This window comes from Ranitomeya variabilis, chromosome 2 (genome assembly GCF_051348905.1).
Source record: "Ranitomeya variabilis isolate aRanVar5 chromosome 2, aRanVar5.hap1, whole genome shotgun sequence".
Lineage (NCBI taxonomy): Eukaryota > Metazoa > Chordata > Amphibia > Anura > Dendrobatidae > Ranitomeya > Ranitomeya variabilis.
In genome coordinates this window covers 423,382,796-423,402,535 of record NC_135233.1, presented here as the reverse complement: position 1 = coordinate 423,402,535, position 19,740 = coordinate 423,382,796, and the positions used below count along the sequence as shown (strand labels likewise).

The 19,740-nt window shown below is 45.9% G+C and overlaps 1 pseudogene; it reads right to left on the bottom strand.

The window, feature by feature from the left end:
* Window positions 1-19,341, bottom strand: part of LOC143803822 (uncharacterized) — a 55,111-nt pseudogene extending 35,770 nt beyond the window's left edge.
* Between the last annotated feature and the right edge of the window lie 399 nt (window positions 19,342-19,740).

Below are 19,740 nucleotides of genomic sequence, written 5' to 3'. Positions count from 1 at the left end.
CTCAGATATGTCTCCAGGGTCTGATTAGTCCGCTCGGTCTGGCCATTAGTCTGAGGGTGAAAAGCAGATGAAAAAGACAAATCTATGCCCATCCTAGCACAGAATGCCCGCCAAAATCTAGACACAAATTGGGTACCTCTGTCAGAAACAATATTCTCAGGAATACCGTGCAATCGGACAACATTCTGAAAAAACAGAGGAACCAACTCAGAAGAAGAAGGCAACTTGGGCAGAGGAACCAAATGGACCATTTTAGAGAAACGGTCACAGACCACCCAGATGACAGACATCTTCTGGGAAACAGGCAGATCTGAAATAAAATCCATCGAGATGTGTGTCCAAGGCCTCTTAGGAATAGGCAAGGGCAACAGCAGTCCGCTAGCCCGAGAACTACAAGACTTGGCCCGAGCACAAATGTCACATGACTGCACAAAGACTCGCACATCTCGTGACAGGGAAGGCCACCAGAAGGATCTTGCCACCAAATCCCTGGTACCAAAAATTCCGGGATGACCTGCCAATGCAGAAGAATGTACCTCAGAGATGACTCTACTGGTCCAATCATCCGGAACAAACAGTCTATCAGGCGGACAACGATCCGGTCTATCCGCCTGAAACTCTTGCAAGGACCGCCGCAGATCAGGAGAAACGGCCGACAAAATTACTCCCTCCCTAAGGATACCTGTGGGTTCAGCATTACCAGGAGAGTCCGGGTCAAAACTCCTAGAAAGGGCATCTGCCTTAACATTCTTAGAACCCGGTAGGTATGACACCACAAAATTAAAGCGAGAAAAAAATAAAGACCAGCGCGCCTGTCTAGGATTCAGGCGCCTGGCAGTCTCAAGATAAATCAAATTTTTGTGGTCAGTCAATACCACCACCTGATGCTTAGCACCCTCTAGCCAATGGCGCCACTCCTCAAACGCCCACTTCATGGCCAAAAGCTCCCTATTCCCAACATCATAATTCCGCTCTGCGGGCGAAAATTTGCGAGAAAAGAAGGCACAAGGCCTAATGACGGAGCAGTCGGAACCTTTCTGCGACAACACTGCCCCAGCTCCGATCTCCGAAGCGTCAACCTCAACCTGAAAAGGCAGATTCACATCAGGCTGACGTAACACAGGGGCAGAGGCAAAACGGTGCTTAAGCTCCTGAAAGGCCCCTACAGCATGAGGGGACCAATTAGCAACATCAGCGCCATGTCTGGTCAAATCAGTCAGTGGTTTAACGACATCCGAAAAACCAGCAATAAATCGACGGTAAAAGTTGGCAAAGCCCAAAAATCTCTGAAGACCCTTAAGAGAGGAGGGCTGAGTCCAGTCACAAATAGCTTGCACCTTGACGGGATCCATCTCAATGGAAGAGGGAGAAAAAATATACCCCAAAAAGGAAATCTTCTGGACCCCAAAAACGCACTTAGACCCCTTCACACATAAAGAATTAGACCGCAGAACCTGAAAAACTCTCCTGACCTGCTGGACATGAGAGTCCCAGTCATCAGAAAAAATCAGAATATCATCCAGATATATTATCATAAATTTATCCAGAAAATCGCGGAAAATATCATGCATAAAAGACTGGAAAACTGAAGGGGCATTAGAAAGACCAAAAGGCATGACCAAATACTCAAAGTGGCCCTCGGGCGTATTAAATGCGGTCTTCCACTCATCCCCCTGCCTGATCCGCACCAAATTATACGCCCCACGAAGATCAATTTTAGAGAACCACTTAGCACCCTCTATACGAGCAAACAAATCAGTAAGCAATGGCAATGGGTATTGGTACTTAACAGTGATCTTATTCAGAAGCCGATAATCAATACATGGTCTCAAAGAGCCGTCCTTTTTTGAGACAAAGAAAAACCCAGCTCCCAAGGGAGAAGAAGATGGACGAATATGTCCCTTTTCCAAAGACTCCTTTATATATTCCCGCATAGCAGCATGTTCCGGCACAGACAGATTAAACAAACGACCCTTTGGATATTTGCAACCCGGTATCAAATCTATGGCACAATCGCACTCATGGTGCGGAGGTAACGACCCAAGCTTGGGTTCGTCAAAGACGTCTTGATAATCAGAGAGGAACTCAGGGACTTCAGAGGGAATGGACGACGAAATAGAAACCAAAGGTAAGTCCCCATGAATACCCTTACATCCCCAGCTCAACACAGACATTGCTCTCCAGTCCAAGACTGGATTGTGAGACTGCAACCATGGCAATCCCAGTACCAAATCGTCATGTAAATTATACAGCACCAGGAAACGAATAATCTCCTGGTGATCCGGATTGATACGCATGGTTACTTGTGTCCAGTATTGTGGTTTATTATTAGCCAATGGGGTGGAGTCAATCCCCTTCAGAGGAATAAGAGTCTCCAAAGGCTCTAAATCAAAACCACAACGATTGGCAAAGGACCAATCCATAAGACTCAGAGCGGCGCCAGAGTCAACATAGGCGTCCGTAGCAATGGATGACAAAGAGCAAATCAGGGTTACAGACAAAATAAACTTAGACTGAATGGTGCCAATGGAAACAGACTTATCAAGCTTCTTTGTACGCCTAGAGCATGCTGATATAACATGAGTAGAATCCCCACAATAGAAGCACAATCCATTCTTCCGTCTAAAATTCTGTCGCTCGCTCCTGGACAGAATTCTATCACACTGCATACTTTCTGGCGTCTTTTCCATAGACACCGCCAGATGGTGCACAGGTTTGCGCTCCCGCAGACGCCTATCAATCTGAATAGCCATTGTCATGGACTCATTCAGACCTGCAGGCACAGGGAACCCCACCATAACATCCTTAACGGCATCAGAGAGACCTTCTCTGAAAGTTGCCGCCAAGGCGCACTCATTCCACTGAGTAAGCACAGACCATTTACGGAATTTTTGGCAGTAAACCTCAGCTTCGTCTTGCCCCTGAGATAGTGCCATCAAAGTTTTTTCTGCCTGAAGTTCCAAATGAGGTTCCTCATAAAGCAAGCCCAAGGCCAGAAAAAACGCATCCACATCGCGCAACGCAGGATCCCCTGCTGGCAATGAGAAGGCCCAATCTTGAGGGTCACCCCTGAGCAAGGAAATCACAATCCTAACCTGCTGAGCAGGGTCTCCAGCTGAACGAGACTTCAGGGACAAATAAAGCTTACAATTATTTCGGAAATTCTGGAAGCTAGCTCTATTCCCTGTGAAGAACTCCGGCAAAGGAATTCTCGGCTCAGATACTGGAGCATGTACCACAAAATCTTGTAAATTTTGTACTTTCGTGATGAGATTATTCAAACCCGCAGTTACACTCTGAAGATCCATTATTGTCAGGTGCACACAGAGCCATACAGAGATTAGGAGGAGAGAGAGAAAAAAAAAAACTGCAGCAAGGCAAACTGGAGGAAAAAAAAAAAAAAAAAATTCCAGCAGACTTCTTATAACTCTCCTTTCTCAACCTGGGTCTTTAACACTTCATAGTCCGGTCAAACTGTCATGATCTCTGCAGGCAGAGATCATAGCAAGCCTATAGAGGGACAAGCTCTCGGAAGATGGAACTATACTGACCATGAACTAAGCCTGCCGCGCAACTAGAAATAGCCAGGTAGCATTTCCTATTTATTGCTAGATGCCCAGCTCTGGCCTAAGACCTAAATAGCTAGCAGAGGGAAATATAAGACCTGGCTCACCTCTAGAGAAATATTCCAAAGAAGACAGTAGCCCCCCACATATAATGACGGTGAGTTCAGATGAAACAACAAACGCAGCAGGAAAATAGTCTTAGCAAATTTGAGGTCCGCTTACTAGATAGCAGAAGACAGATAGTATACTTTCATGGTCAGCAGAAAAACACTAACAAAACACCATCCAGAGATTACCTTAAACTCTGGCATTAACTCATAACGCCAGAGTAGCAATCCCTGATCAACGAGAGCTTTCCAGACACAGTAACAAAACTTCAGCTGTGAACTGGAACAAATAGGCAAAACGAAACATGGACAAAAGTCCAACTTATCTAGTAGTTGTCAGAAGCAGGAACAAGCACTGAGAGGCATCAGATAACATTGTTGACCGGCAAGAAACCACCAGAGAAATGAGCTTAAATAGCGACACCCACTACTGATGGAACCAGGTGAAACAGGAAAGAGGATGACAAGTCCAATTCCACAAGCGGCCACCGGGGGAGCCCAGAATCCAAATTCACAACATATATTATTCCCATAAATACATTTCTTTACCTAAATATAAAAAAAACAAAACAATAAAAGTACACATATTTAGTATCGCCACGTCCGTAACGACCCCACCTATAAAACTGCCCCACTAGTTAACCCCTTCAGTAAACACCGTAAGAAAAAAAAAAAAAAACGAGGCAAAAAACAACGCTTTATTACCATACCGCCGAACAAAAAGTGGAATAACACGCGATCAAAAAGACAGATATAAATAAACATGGTACCGCTGAAAGCGTCATCTTGTCCCGCAAATAACGAGCCACCATACAGCATCATCAGCAGAAAAATAAAAAAGTTATAGTCCTGAGAATAAAGCGATGCAAAAATAATTATTTTTTCCATAAAATAGTTTTTATCGTATAAAAGCGCCAAAACATAAAAAAAATAATATAAATGAGATATCGCTGTAATCGTACTGACCCGAAGAATAAAACTGCTTTATCAATTTTACCAAACGCGGAACGGTATAAACGCCTCCCCCAAAAGAAATTCATGAATAGCTGGTTTTTGGTCATTCTGCCTCACAAAAATCGGAATAAAAAGCGATCAAAAAATGTGACGTGCCCAAAAATGTTACCAATAAAAACGTCAACTCGTCCCGCAAAAAACAAGACCTCACATGACTCTGTGGACCAAAATATGGAACATTTATAGCTCTCAAAATGTGGTAACGCAAAAAATATTTTTTGCAATAAAAAGCGTCTTTCAGTGTGTGACGGCTGCCAATCATAAAAATCCGCTAAAAAACCCGCTATAAAAGTAAATCAAACCCCCCTTCATCACCCCCTTAGTTAGGGAAAAATAAAAAAAAAGTATTTATTTCCATTTTCCCATTAGGGCTAGGGTTAGGGCTAGGGTTGGGGCTAGGGTTAAGGCTACAGTTAGGGTTGGGGCTAAAGTTAGGGATAGGGTTGGGGCTAAAGTTACGGTTAGGGTTTAGATTACATTTACGGTTGGGAATAGGGTTGGGATTAGGGTTAGGGGTGTGTCAGGGTTAGAGGTGTGGTTAGGGTTACTGTTGGGATTAGGGTTAGGGGTGTGTTTGGATTAGGGTTTCAGTTATAATTGGGGGGTTTCCACTGTTTCGGCACATCAGGGGCTCTCCAAACGCGACATGGCGTCCGATCTCAATTCCAGCCAATTCTGCGTTGAAAAAGTAAAACAGTGCTCCTTCCCTTCCGAGCTCTCCCGTGTGCCCAAACAGGGGTTTACCCCAACATATGGGGTATCAGCGTACTCAGGACAAATAGAACAACAACCATTGGGGTCCAATTTCTCCTGTTACCCCTAGGAAAATACAAAACTGGGGGCTAAAAAATAATTTTTGTGGGAAAAAAAAGGATTTTTTATTTTCACGGCTCTGCGTTATAAACTGTAGTGAAACACTTGGGGGTTCAAAGTTCTTACAACACATCTAGATAAGTTCCTTGGGGGGTCTAGTTTCCAAAATGGGGTCACTTGTGCGGGGCTTCTACTGTTTAGGTACATTAGGGGCTCTGCAAACGCAATGTGACGCCTGCAGACCATTCCATCTAAGTCTGCATTCCAAATGGCGCTCCTTCCCTTCCGAGCCCTCCCATGCATCCAAACGGTGGTTCCCCCCACATATGGGGTATCAGCGCACTCAGGACAAATTGGACAACAACTTTTAGGGTCCAATTTCTCCTGTTACCCTCGGGAAAATACAAAACTGGGGGCTGAAAAATAATTTTTGTGGGAAAAAATTTTTGTTTTATTTTTACGGCTCTGCATTATTAACTTCTGTGAAGCCCTTGGTGGGTCAAAGCGCTCACCACACATCTAGATAAGTTCCTTAGGGGGTCTACTTTCCAACATGGTGTCACTTGTGGGGGATTTCTACTGTTTAAGTACATTAGGGGCTCTGCAAACGCAATGTGACGCCTGCAGACCATTCCATCTAAGTCTGCATTCCAAATGGCGCTCCTTCACTTCCGAGCCCTTCCATGCGTCCAAACGGTGGTTTCCCCCCACATATGGGGTATCAGCGCACTCAGGACAAATTGGACAACAACTTTTGGGGTCCAATTTCTCCTGTTACCCTCGGGAAAATACAAAACTGGGGGCTGAAAAATAATTTTTGTGGGAAAAAATTTTTGTTTTATTTTTACGGCTCTGCATTATAAACTTCTGTGAAGCCCTTGGTGGGTCAAAGCGCTCATCACACATCTAGATAAGTTCCTTAGGGGGTCTACTTTCCAACATGGTGTCACTTGTGGGGGGTTTCTACTGTTTAGGTACATTAGGGGCTCTGCAAACGCAATGTGACGCCTGCAGACCATTCCATCTAAGTCTGCATTCCAAATGGCGCTCCTTCCTTTCCGAGCCCTCCCATGCGCCCAAACAGTGGTTCTCCCCACATATGGTATATCATCGCATTCAGGACAACTTGGACAACAGATTTTGGGGTCCAATTTCTCCTGCTACCCTCGGGAAAATACAAAACTGGGGGCTAAAAAAATAATTTTTGTGGGAAAAAATTTTTGTTTTATTTTTACGGCTCTGCATTATTAACTTCTGTGAAGCCCTTGGTGGGTCAAAGCGCTCAAAACACATCTAGATAAGTTCCTTAGGGGGCCTACTTTCCAACATGGTGTCACTTGTGGGGGGTTTCAATGTTTAGGCACATCAGTGGCTCTCCAAACGCAACATGGCGTCCCATCTCAATTCCTGTCAATTTTGCATTGAAAAGTCAAACGGTGCTACTTCCCTTCCGAGCTCTCCCATGCGCCCAAACAGTGGTTTATCGCCACATATGGGGTATCAGCGTACTCAGGACAAATTGTGCAACAACTGTTGGGGTCCAATTTCTTCTCTTACCCTTGGGAAAATAAAAAATTGGGGGCGAAAAATAATTTTTGTGAAAAAATATGATTTTTTATTTTTACGGTTCTGCATTATAAACTTCTGTGAAGTACTTGGTGGGTCAAAGTGCTCACCACACCTCTAGATAAGTTCCTTAGGGGGTCTACTTTCCAAAATGGTGTCACTTGTGGGGGGTTTCAATGTTTAGGCACATCAGGGGCTCCCCAAACGCAACATGGCGTCCCATCTCAATTCCAGTCAATTTTGCATTGAAAAGTCAAACGGTGCTACTTCCCTTCCGAGCTCTCCCATGCGCCCAAACAGTGGTTTATCGCCACATATGGGGTATCAGCGTACTCAGGACAAATTGTACAACAACTTTTGGGGTCCAATTTCTTCTCTTACCCTTGGGAAAATAAAAAATTGGGGGCGAAAAATAATTTTTGTGAAAAATATGATTTTTTATTTTTACGGTTCTGCATTATAAACTTCTGTGAAGTACTTGGTGGGTCAAAGTGCTCACCACACCTCTAGATAAGTTCCTTATGGGGTCTACTTTCCAAAATGGTATCACTTGTGGGGGGTTTCAATGTTTAGGCACATCAGGGGCTCCCCAAACGCAACATGGCGTCCCATCTCAATTCCAGTCAATTTTGCATTGAAAAGTAAAATGGCGCTCCTTCGCTTCCGAGCTCTGTCATGCGCCCAAACAGTGGTTTACCCCCACATATGGGGTATCGGCGTACTCAGGACAAATTGTACAACAAATTTTGGGGTCCATTTTCTCCTGTTACCCTTGGTAAAATAAAACAAATTGGAGCTGAAGTAAATTTTTTGTGAAAAAAAGTTAAATGTTCATTTTTATTTAAACATTCCAAAAATTCCTGTGAAGCACCAGAAGGGTTAATAAACTTCTTGAATATGGTTTTGAGCACCTTGAGGGGTGCAGTTTTTAGAATGGTGTAACACATGGGTATTTTCTATCATATAGACCCCTCAAAATGACTTCAAATGAGATGTGGTCCCTAAAAAAAAATGGTGTTGTAAAAATGAGAAATTGCTGGTCAACTTTTAACCCTTATAACTCCCTAACAAAAAAAAATTTTGGTTCCAAAATTGTGCTGATGTAAAGTAGGCATGTGGGAAATGTTACTTATTAAGTATTTTGCATGACATATCTCTGTGATTTAAGGGCATAAAAATTCAAAGTTGGAAAATTGCAAAATTTTCAAAATTTTCGCCAAATTTCCATTTTTTCTGCAAATAAACGCAGGTAATATCAAAGAAATTTTACCACTATCATGAAGTACAATATGTTACGAGAAAACAATGTCAGAATCGCCAAGATCCGTTGAAGCGTTCCAGAGTTATAACCTCATAAAGGGACAGTGGTCAGAATTGTAAAAATTGGCCCGGTCATTAACGTGCAAACCACCCTTGGGGGTGAAGGGGTTAAAGATGGAGTTATCTTGTCAGCTATTTCTCCGGATCTGCGACGTGTGTTGCAGAGATTTCAGGCTGATAGGCCTGAGTCTTGTCCACCTGACAGACTGTTTGTCCCGGATAAGTGGACCAGCAGAGTCATTTCCGAGGTTCATTCCTCGGTGTTGGCAGGTCACCCGGGAATTTTTGGCACCAGAGATCTGGTGGCCAGGTCCTTTTGGTGGCCTTCCTTGTCAAGGGATGTGCGGTCATTTGTGCAGTCCTGTGGGACTTGTGCTCGAGCTAAGCCTTGCTGTTCTCGTGCCAGCGGTTTGCTCTTGCCCTTGCCTGTCCCGAAGAGACCTTGGACACATATCTCCATGGATTTCATTTCTGATCTTCCGCTATCTCAGGGCATGTCTGTTATCTGGGTGATATGTGATCGCTTCTCCAAGATGGTCCATTTGGTTCCTTTGCCTAAGCTGCCTTCCTCTTCCGATCTGGTTCCTGTGTTTTTCCAGAACGTGGTTCGTTTGCACGGCATCCCTGAGAATATTGTGTCAGACAGAGGATCCCAGTTCGTTTCCAGGTTCTGGCGATCCTTTTGTAGTAGGATGGGCATTGATTTGTCGTTTTCGTCTGCTTTCCATCCTCAGACTAATGGACAGACGGAGCGAACCAATCAGACTTTGGAGGCTTATTTGAGGTGTTTTGTCTCTGCTGATCAGGACGATTGGGTGACATTCTTGCCGTTGGCTGAGTTTGCCCTTAATAATCGGGCTAGTTCCGCCACCTTGGTTTCGCCTTTTTTCTGCAACTCTGGTTTCCATCCTCGCTTTTCTTCGGGTCATGTGGAGCCTTCTGACTGTCCTGGGGTGGATTCTGTGGTGGATAGGTTGCAGCAGATCTGGAATCATGTGGTGGACAACTTGAAGTTGTCACAGGAGAAGGCTCAGCGCTTTGCCAACCGCCGCCGCGGTGTGGGTCCCCGACTATGCGTTGGGGATTTGGTATGGCTTTCTTCCCGCTTTGTTCCTATGAAGGTCTCCTCTCCCAAATTTAAACCTCGTTTTATTGGGCCTTACAAGATATTGGAAATCCTTAATCCTGTATCTTTTCGTCTGGATCTTCCTGTGTCGTTTGCTATTCACAATATATTTCATAGGTCCTTGTTGCGGCGGTACATTGTGCCTGTAGTTCCTTCTGCTGAGCCTCCTGCTCCGGTGTTGGTTGAGGGCGAGTTGGAGTACGTGGTGGAGAAGATCTTGGATTCTCGCCTCTCCAGGCGGAGGCTTCAGTACCTGGTCAAGTGGAAGGGCTATGGTCAGGAGGATAATTCCTGGGTGGTCGCCTCTGATGTTCATGCGGCCGATTTAGTTCGTGCCTTTCATGCCGCTCATCCTGATCGCCCTGGTGGTCGTGGTGAGGGTTCGGTGACCCCTCACTAAGGGGGGGGTACTGTTGTGAATTTGCTTTTTGCTCCCTCTAGTGGTTACTAGTTTTTTGACTCTGGTTTTTCTGTCATTCCTTTTATCCGCACCTGGGTCGTTACTTAGGGGTGTTGCTATATAAGCTCCCTGGACCTTCAGTTCAATGCCTGGCAACGTAGTTATCAGAGCTAGTCTGCTGTGCTCTTGTCTACTGATCCTGGTTCCAGTTATATCAGCTAAGTCTGCCTTTTGCTTTTTGCTATTTGTTTTGGTTTTGTATTTTTGTCCAGCTTGTTCCAAATCTATATCCTGACCTTTGCTGGAAGCTCTAGGGGGGCTGGTGTTCTCCCCCCGGACCGTTAGACGGTTCGGGGGTTCTTGAATTTCCAGTGTGGATTTTAATAGGGTTTTTGTTGACCATATAAGTTACCTTTCTTTATTCTGCTATCAGTAAGCGGGCCTCTCTGTGCTAAACCTGGTTCATTTCTGTGTTTGTCATTTCCTCTTACCTCACCGTCATTATTTGTGGGGGGCTTCTATCCAGCTTTGGGGTCCCCTTCTCTGGAGGCAAGAAAGGTCTTTGTTTTCCTCTACTAGGGGTAGCTAGATTCTCCGGCTGGCGCGTGTCATCTAGAATCAACGTAGGAATGATCCCCGGCTACTTCTAGTGTTGGCGTTAGGAGTAGATATATGGTTAACCCAGTTACCACTGCCCTATGAGCTGGATTTTTGTATTCTGCAGATTTCCACGTTCCTCTGAGACCCTCGCCATTGGGGTCATAACACATCACGACTCCTACTGGTATTCTCCTTGTTGCATTGATCTCGTTTCTCACTCAGCACAATAAACCTCGCTTCTTGTCCTTTCTTGGGGTACCGCCGCTATATCGTGCAGGCGCGGTCCCGTTACGTTCTCTCTGTTCGCTAGGCCTCTGTCAGGATCCCACCCCTGACAGGGACCCCTCCGAATCTTCCCCTACAACACCCTCTGCCACAAGGTGTTGCCTGGTTCCAACCCAGTCAGCTTTCTCTCTAACTTCCTGCCTAACCCCCAGTTTTAACAGATTGTGAGGAGTGGCCTAATAAATAGAACCCTTAGCTCCCCCTGGAGGCCAGACTGTGAAATGTATTGGTGTCTGTGATACCTGGTCAGATGAACTCCTTCAGTGCCATCAGACGTACCATAGCCCCCCTTAGCGGCGGAGCATCAGTACTGCAACGACCAGGACTCTGGGGCGCTGCACTTACCTCTCACTGCTCCACCGCCGTGACGTAGTCCACGTTTCCTGGGCCCACTAAAACCTTGAACCAGCCCTACCCCCCCACAACTTTTGCCAAATGACCCCCAATTTCCAATGCCCAACTATTATTATAAAGTTAATTAAGATTGACAAGCTTCAGAAACAAGAATGGATGTTTTTGGCATTAAAATGGGCACTGTAGGTGTTTTCCTGGCCTCCACTCACTGCCGACTATGCTTCCCCATTGACTTGCATTGGGTTTCGTGTTTCGGTCGATCCCCGACTTTTAGCGATAATCGGCCGACTGCACTCGACTCGACTCTGGACAAAGTCGGGTTTCGCAAAACCCGACTCGATCTTAAAAAAATGAAAGTCGCTCAACCCTACCCGTTACCCATTTTGAACTGCATTGAGCCTACTTTTTTATTTTAGGCCTAGTAAGTCTGTCTGCGCCACTCCTAGCAATCGTCCTCCGCTGACCAAACCAGTGCTGCCTGTGTACCCCTGTTACCCATTATAAACTGCATTGAGCCAACGTTTTTATTTTAGGCCTAGTAAGTCTGTCTGCGCCACTCCTACTAATCGTCCTCCGCTGACCAAAACAATGCTGCCTGTGTACCCCTGTTACCCATTTTAACCTGCATTGAGCCAACTTTTTTATTTTAGGCCTAGTAAGTCTGTCTGCGCCACTCTTACTAATCGTCCTCTGCTGACCAAAACAATGCTGCCTGTGTACCCGTTACCCATTTTGAACTGCATTGAGCCTACTTTTTTATTTTAGGCCTAGTAAGTCTGTCTGCGCCACTCCTAGCAATCGTCCTCCGCTGACCAAACCAGTGCTGCCTGTGTACCCCTGTTACCCATTTTAAACTGCATTGACCCAACTTTTTTATTTTAGGCCTACTAAGTCTGTCTGGGCCACTCCAGTCCTGACAATCGTCCTCCGCTTAACAACGCTCTGCCGCCTGTGTACCCCTGTAACCAATTTTAAACTGCATTGAGCCAACTTTTTAAATTTAGGTCTACTACCTGTGTCTGTCTGCGCCACTCAATACAGCTGTCCTTCACTGCACAAAGCAGAGCCTCAATTTGCAGCCGATATCACATATTAAAGTGCATTTGGCCTACTAGTTTGGTTGGGCCTACTAACAGTGTCTGCCGCTCCTTGGTATTCTCCTGTGTTTTTCTCCTGAGCTTCAATCTTCAGGCTTTCGGCCTATAGGAATTTTAAAACTGCATTTGGCCTACTGGTTTGGTTGGGCCCACTAACGGTGTCTGCCACTCCTTGCTGTTCTCCTCCACTGAACAAAGCAGTGCTGCCTGTTTACTCCTGTTACCAATTTTGAACTGCATTTAGCCTACTTTATTCTTTGGGCCTATATCTGTGTTTCCTCCTCATCCTGCCCATTGCCCAGCCACTGCTAGATGAGTCTGCCGGTACATTGACCCAGACCACTACATTCCCCTTGCACTCTACATAGCCAGTATCTGACCCTGCAGAAAGTCTGGTTCCCCTTCCCGCATACTATACCACCTTACACGGGGACAAAGAGGAAGGTGCAGATGAAAGTGCAGGTTCCTTCAACAGGTGGGGGGGCATACTCGTTGGCGACGTCACTGGCACAGGGCCCCTCATAGCATACAAAAGTGTCTCTGCCGGTGGGAGGCGCCCCCGCCGTCAATCACAACGCCGTACTTTGAGGGGCCCTGTGCCAGTGGCAATGCGAACGAGTGTGCCCCCCTGCTTGTTCAGGATCACAGCACTTGCAAAGTTGAAATACTTACCTCTCCCTGCTCCACCGCCGTGACGTAGTCCGCGTTTCCTGGGCCCACGAAAAACTTGAGCCAGCCCTACTCCCCCCACAACTGTTGCCAAATGACCCCCAAATTTTCAATGGCTAACTATTATTATAAGGTAAATTAAGATTGACAAGCTTAAGTAACAAGAATTGATGTTTTTGGCATTAAAATGGGCTCTGTTGGTGTTTTCCTGTCCTCCACTCACTGCCGACTTTGATTCTCCATTGACTTGCATTGGGTTTCGTGTTTCGGTCGGATCCCCGACTTTTCGCAATAATCGGCCGATTTCACCCGACCCGACTTTTGACAAAGTTGGGTTTCGCGAAACCGACTCGATCCTGAAAAAGTAAAAGTCGCTCAACCCTAGTTGTGACTTTTCCATGTGTTTGTTGTGTCTTCTGAGCAGTTTGTCAGCTTTTGGACACCTTTTAAGGTGTTTTCTATGTGTTTTCCATGTGTTTGTATGTGTTTGTTTTTGCCTGCCATTAGTTTCAATGGGTTTCGACGGTGTTCGTCAAACGTTCGACGAACAGTTCGTCGAACACATCCCTGTTCGACGAACGGAACCCGAACACTAGAGGGGTGGCTCATCTCTATTCCTCATACATGCCCTCATTCCCCCATACTGTTTCCTCGTACATGCCCCCATTCCCCTGTACTGTTTCCTCATACATGTCCCCATTCCCCTGTACTGTTTCCTCATACATGCCCCCCATCACCCCCTTTGCTCTTCATTTTGTGTCCTCAAATCTCCCCCACACATTAAATCCCCCATCCCCAATACAAATGTCCACACACAATAAATAACCCCATCTCCACTCCAAATCTCCCCCCACACATTAAATTACCCATCGTCATTCTAAAGCTCCCCCCACACATTAAATCCACCATCCCCACTGAAAATCTCCCACACACATTAAACACCCCCATCTCCATAACAAGTCTCCCCCACACACATTAAATCCCCATCCCCACTCCAAATCTCCACCCACACAATAAATCCCCCATCCACACTCAAATTCTCCCCACACACATTAACACACCTATCCCCACTCCAATTCTCCCCCACACAATAAATCTCCCCATCCCCACTCCAATTTTCCTCCACACAATAAATCTCCCCATCCCAACTCCAATTCTCCTCCACACAATAAATCTCTCCATCCCCACTCCAATTCTCCCCCCACACAATACATCTCCCCATCCCCACTCCAATTCTCCCCCACACAATACATCTCCCCATCCCCACTCCAATTCTCCCCCCACACAATAAATCTCCCCATCCCCACACCAATTCTCCCCCACACAATAAATCTCCCCATCCCCACTTCAATTTGGTAGCGCGGCGAGTGACACATGATCTGATCACGCTGCTGGTGTCGCTCTGACCCGGCAGTTAGAGCTTCCATTGTACTCACATCTGTAAGATGCAAGTACAATTGATCCCTGGGATCCAACACGCTGCAGCTTCTCTGCGCCGGCTGTCAGTTTGACAGGCGGCACAGAAAACAGCTGACTCCCAGTCTGGGGCACGGCAGAATGCAGCCGCCGGGGAGATACTGCGGACCTCCGCATTAGGCACATGCACCGGCTGCCCCCCCCCTACATACATCTCTGCAAGAACACACATGAAAATAATAAACTTCAGATTGATCTTTCACTATTAATTCATGAGTAAAATCCGTAAAATCTTTATTCAATGAATACAGATTTTATAGAGTTGTCCTTGAATTGAGAGTAAAGGATCATTGTATGAAGAGAAAGATGCAGATTTCTCTGATAAGATTTATTACAAAGTGTCTCATTTTCCCTGTACCATTGATTTATGAAATAAAACATTAAAATGATGGTTACTTTTTAAATAAACACTTCTCAAGACTCTTCCTATTTATTTCGACTGTAAAACGAGTTTGCTGTTTATATGTTCAATTTTTGAGTATTTTTTCAGCTTCAGGTTTTTGTAAAAAAAAAGTATGACTTCTTTGAAGCGGATCCTTATGGAATCCACAAAATCCTAGATAATGTCCAGTGAAAAGGCTGCAAAAAACAGCCTTAGGAAAGAAAAAAACTTCCAAAATATTTCAAAAGCTTTTAAAAACTACTTCAGGAAATAAGAAAAACCAAAACTCCCCAAAGCACGAGTACTTCCTCAAGCAGTTCGCATGTAGTTTTTGAATGCCTCAAAAATACTCTTTGTGCACATGCGCTTAGTTTACATGTAGAACACGGACCACAAAATTGTAAATAGAAACTGATCCAAGACATGATTGTCACATACCCACTTCTCAGCACGCGACTTGGGGTTGCGTCTGCAAGGGTTAATCTATCTCCTCTCTCTCAGTCCAGCATTTAACCTCTGTTCTATGCTGTAATGGGAGCATAAATCACACCCCAACACAGTCCACACACCCCGCTCATACACGCTGCTACCACTCCCCGAACACAAGGGCGATGAGTCCCAGAAATATTACTACTACTGTCTGCCAATCATAAGGCTATGGATTCTTTAGAACATGCAAGGTTCAACTTATTAAAGTTTTAAGCTTTAATAGAAAAGGTACAGTGCTTACAATAAAAAGGGTATACAAATGTGGGAATAAAAAGTGGCATACAAATATGCAAAACAGTTATAAAAATAAACGGGAGAAAACTTGCAGAAATATCTAACTTTGTAGTCTGCTTTCTGCTCCCTGAGGGGGGGGACGACGAATATGGAATGGAACACATCAGCTTGGCTGTCCCTCAGTCTGTGAACAAATTTCTTTGTGTGTAGGCCTAATTGATAGTCAACCTGGAGGTCAAATTTCTAGACCAGCCTCTCAGGTTGATATTATAATTGCTTGTTTTTGACTGGACCATGGCCACTCCACCAATGAATATATTATTTTCTGTGAAATTCTTTGGGTAAGTTCTCACAGATAGATAGTGTCAGGCTGTAATTGATAGCTCTCTTCAAAAGGGCCAGAAGGTGTGAAACATTTCCCCTTCTTCCTGGTTCTTAGCAAGACTCCCTGGCGAGATTGGAGACCTTCTCAGGATAACATATGCTGTGACCCCTGTGAGACCTGCAGTCTCAGGACAGATGTTAAATTACTGCTAAGGCAAAGTGAAGGACAGCATCCAATCCAGGTGAAAATAACTCCATTATTGTGCCAAATGCGACATTTCAACCATCAAAGGTCTTTTTCAAGCACCTTCTACCTTCTAGTCTATGAATTGTTAAATTACTGCTAGTCACACATTCATACATATACATATTTCACTACACCTCCCTCCTTATGAACGTGCATGGGGGTTGACTTACAGGTCAGCTCCTGAGCGCGTATCTGGTTCCGCCCGACCTTGGCGAGATAGAACATCAGCATTGCCATGATCGATTCCTTCTGCTGAATTGTAAAATCATATTGCTGTAATATCAGACTCCATCTAAGCAATTTCCTGTTGTCCCCAACTATTCAGTTGAGCCAACTCAATGGGTTATGATCTGTTATCACGGTGAAGTTGCGCCCATAGAGGTATGGTTGCAGCTTCTGCAGAGCCCACACAATTGCTAAACATTCCTTCTCAATGGTGGCATAAGCCACTTCTCTGGGCAGGAGTTTCCTGCTTAGGTAGAGAATTGGGTGCTCCTCACCTTGCTGGTTCACCTGGCTGAGAACCGCACCTAGCCCATAGGTGCTGGCATCTGTCTGCCCTACAAACCTCCGAGTGAAATCTGGGGACTGAAGGACAGGTGAACTAACCAATGCTGACTTTAGGGCAGAAAATGATTCCTCATACTGAGGACTCCAGGAGACAATTTTGGGAACCTTCCTCCTGGTCAGATCAGTTAACGGTTTGGCCAGAGCACTGTAGTTTGGTACAAACCTCCTATAGCAGCCAGCCGTACCCAGGAAGGACAGTACCTGCTTCTTGGTTCATGTGGTGGACCAGGCTGTAATGGGTTCTACCTTCCCTGGCTCAGGTTTTAGCAGTCCTCCCCCCACCCGGTGTCCGAGGTATTGTACTTCCCGCATGGCTACCTGACACTTCCCCGGCTTAACAGAAAGATCTGCAGTTTTAAGCCTTTGCAGCACCTGAGAAAAATGTACAAGGTGTTCCTCCCAAGAATTACTAAAAATGGCTATATCATTGAGATAAGCAATGGCAAAACCATCACACCCTTCCAATAAGTGATTGACCAACCTCTGGAAGGTGGCAGGGACATTCTTCATGCCAAATGGCATCACCAGAATCTCAAACAGCCCGAATGGCATTATAAAGGCAGACCTCTCCTGAGCTTCTCTGGTCTGATATCCACAGCCACTCCCTGGAAAGGCTCATCGATCACAGGCAGTGGTATCGATGGAGCTTTCTGTACATTCCCGGACTTTCCAACTCTCTGACAAACTACGCAGGATCGACAGTAATTGGCAATATCTGTCCCCATCTTGGGCCAATATGTTATGTGTCAGGCAAGCTTTAGTCTTTTGTATTCCAAAGTGTCCGGCCAGAGGAATCTCATGAGCAATTCTCAATAATGGTTCCCTAAATAGATAAGGAACGACCAGTCACTTTTCACCGTCCAAAGGTTCTGTAGTATCCGTGGGGAGAGTCTCTTTATACAGTCTGCCCTGGTCCCAGTGTACTCTCTCTTTGTCAGAAGCAGTAGGGGGCTGGTCTGCAAGATGTCTGAGCTTCTCCAGACTGACATCTGTCCGCAGGGCCTCCTGGAAGCTTTGACTGTCAGTCTGCAGGCCCTGGCCTCGTGTGACTGCCAGGCCCTGGTCTGAAGCTGAGTCTTCAGTGTTGGTTATCAGGGACCTTGTTGGGTCTGCCATGTGAGGAGGCTCTAGGGCCACAGTATGGGCCTCCTTTTCTGGCAGTTCTGTCTGAGACTCAACCTCTAACTTCTGGGGTTGAGTCTGAGCCGCAGCCTGACTCCAGGTCTCAGCTGCCACATAAGCACATTCCTGTGCATTGGTACATTTTCCCTCCTCGCACGGGATCTCAGGTGGGTCACTTGCTTCCACCTTCTCTGTAGCATTTATTTGCAAGGGAGAAATATAGTGGGACACCATCCTCCCCAGGTCTGTGCCTAGCAACACATTGGTGGGAATAGCCTCTGATACTCCCACTTCTCTCAGTCCTTTCCCTGCTCCCCAGTCCAGGTACACATGGGCCATGGGCACGGCAGGGCTGACCCCTAAAATCCCGCTTATAGACATAGGTTTTCCTGGCAGGATATCGGCAGGGGTTACCATTGCTGAATGCACCAGAGTCACCTCTGCCCCAGTGTCTCTGAGACCAACCGTGACTTTATTGCCAACAGTGATAGATTGACAGTTCTCATTAGCCCTCACATCAGAGCCGTCCACAAAGAGGACAGACGGTGGGACACAGATAGCTTTGTGGTTGTAGTTGGGCGTTTCTCCCTATCAGGGCAGACAGCGCTAACATGTCCCACTTTGTTGCAGGAGAAATATCGGCGTGCATCGCCTAGATAATGTCTAGTCCCCGGGACCACATAGGAGGTGGGCTTGGACAGCACTGGTGATGATTAACCAGCAGAGGGAGAAGGGTTCCCATTTGGCTGACCTACCTTCCAGCCGAATCCCGATGGCTTCCACACCTCAGGCATCCTGTTAGTCACATAGCAGTCCACAATCTTTGCCACCTCATATGCAGTTTGCGGGTCCCGATCACACACAAATTCTCGTACATCCGTGGGGCACATGTGAAGAAATTGATCTTTGATCATAAGATCTGTTAAGTCCTCAAAACTGTTAACAGAAAGTCCCCGGATCCATTGGTGGAACGTGGTCCTCAAGTTGCTCACAACATCCGCATAGCTGTCAGTTGATCCACGTTGTAGGTTCCAGAACTTTTTCCGATACACTTCTAGTGTTAGGTTGTATTTCCTGATCAGGGCCTCTTTCATGGCCTCAAAGTTCCCATCTAGCTCTGGTGGGAGGCCAGCAAAAACTTCCAGGGCTTTGCCTCTCAACCCTGGGGTTAGATACTGCACCCATTGCTCATGGGGTAAATGGTATTGCCTGCATGTTTTTTCAACCTCCGAAGGAAAATATCTAAGTCCGTATACTTCTCCATCACAGGGAAGTTTTCCAGATGTGGTCTCCTTGGATTTATGTCCTGGGAGGGGGTTAGCTGAGGACTGATACCCCGCTCTATTTGATCCATCTGAAGCTGGAAAGCTCTGACCTCACAGCGTTCTGCAGACTGTCTCTCAGCCTGGCGTTCCACAGCCTCTCTCGGCCCGGTCCCGGAGTTCTGCAGTCTGTCTGTGCTGTAGAATAAGCTGCATGCGCAGATTGGGATCACTTGTTCCCAGCCGTTGTAAGTCCATTTGTAAAGTAAAGTCCATAGGCTCCTCAGCACTGGCATTGCTGCCACTTCCATCAGGCATCAGGTGCAAGAGCTGGCATGCTCGGTCTCTATGGGATGGACTCTCAACTTGGCCAGATGCTTCAGTACTTTGCTCTATGTCCTGCTCGACCAAGACACGTATCAGCTACTCCTTGGATTTGTCGGGTCGGCTGTCTCTATTCCTCTCTGCTCACAGAGGCCAGTCAGAGCCTCTTTGCTCTGCTTCTTGTACTGGGCTGCCATATTGATGAACAGCTCTTGCCAAATAAAAGATAGAAAAGAAAAACGGGGAGGGGAAACTGTTTGCAAGTATGTCTAAGTAAGCACTGAGTTGAACCTTATAGAACTGGTGCACTCCTCGCAACGATACCAATTCTTTAGTACAGGGAATAATTGCTTAAACCATGCACTAATGCTCTAATAGAAATAATTCTATCCC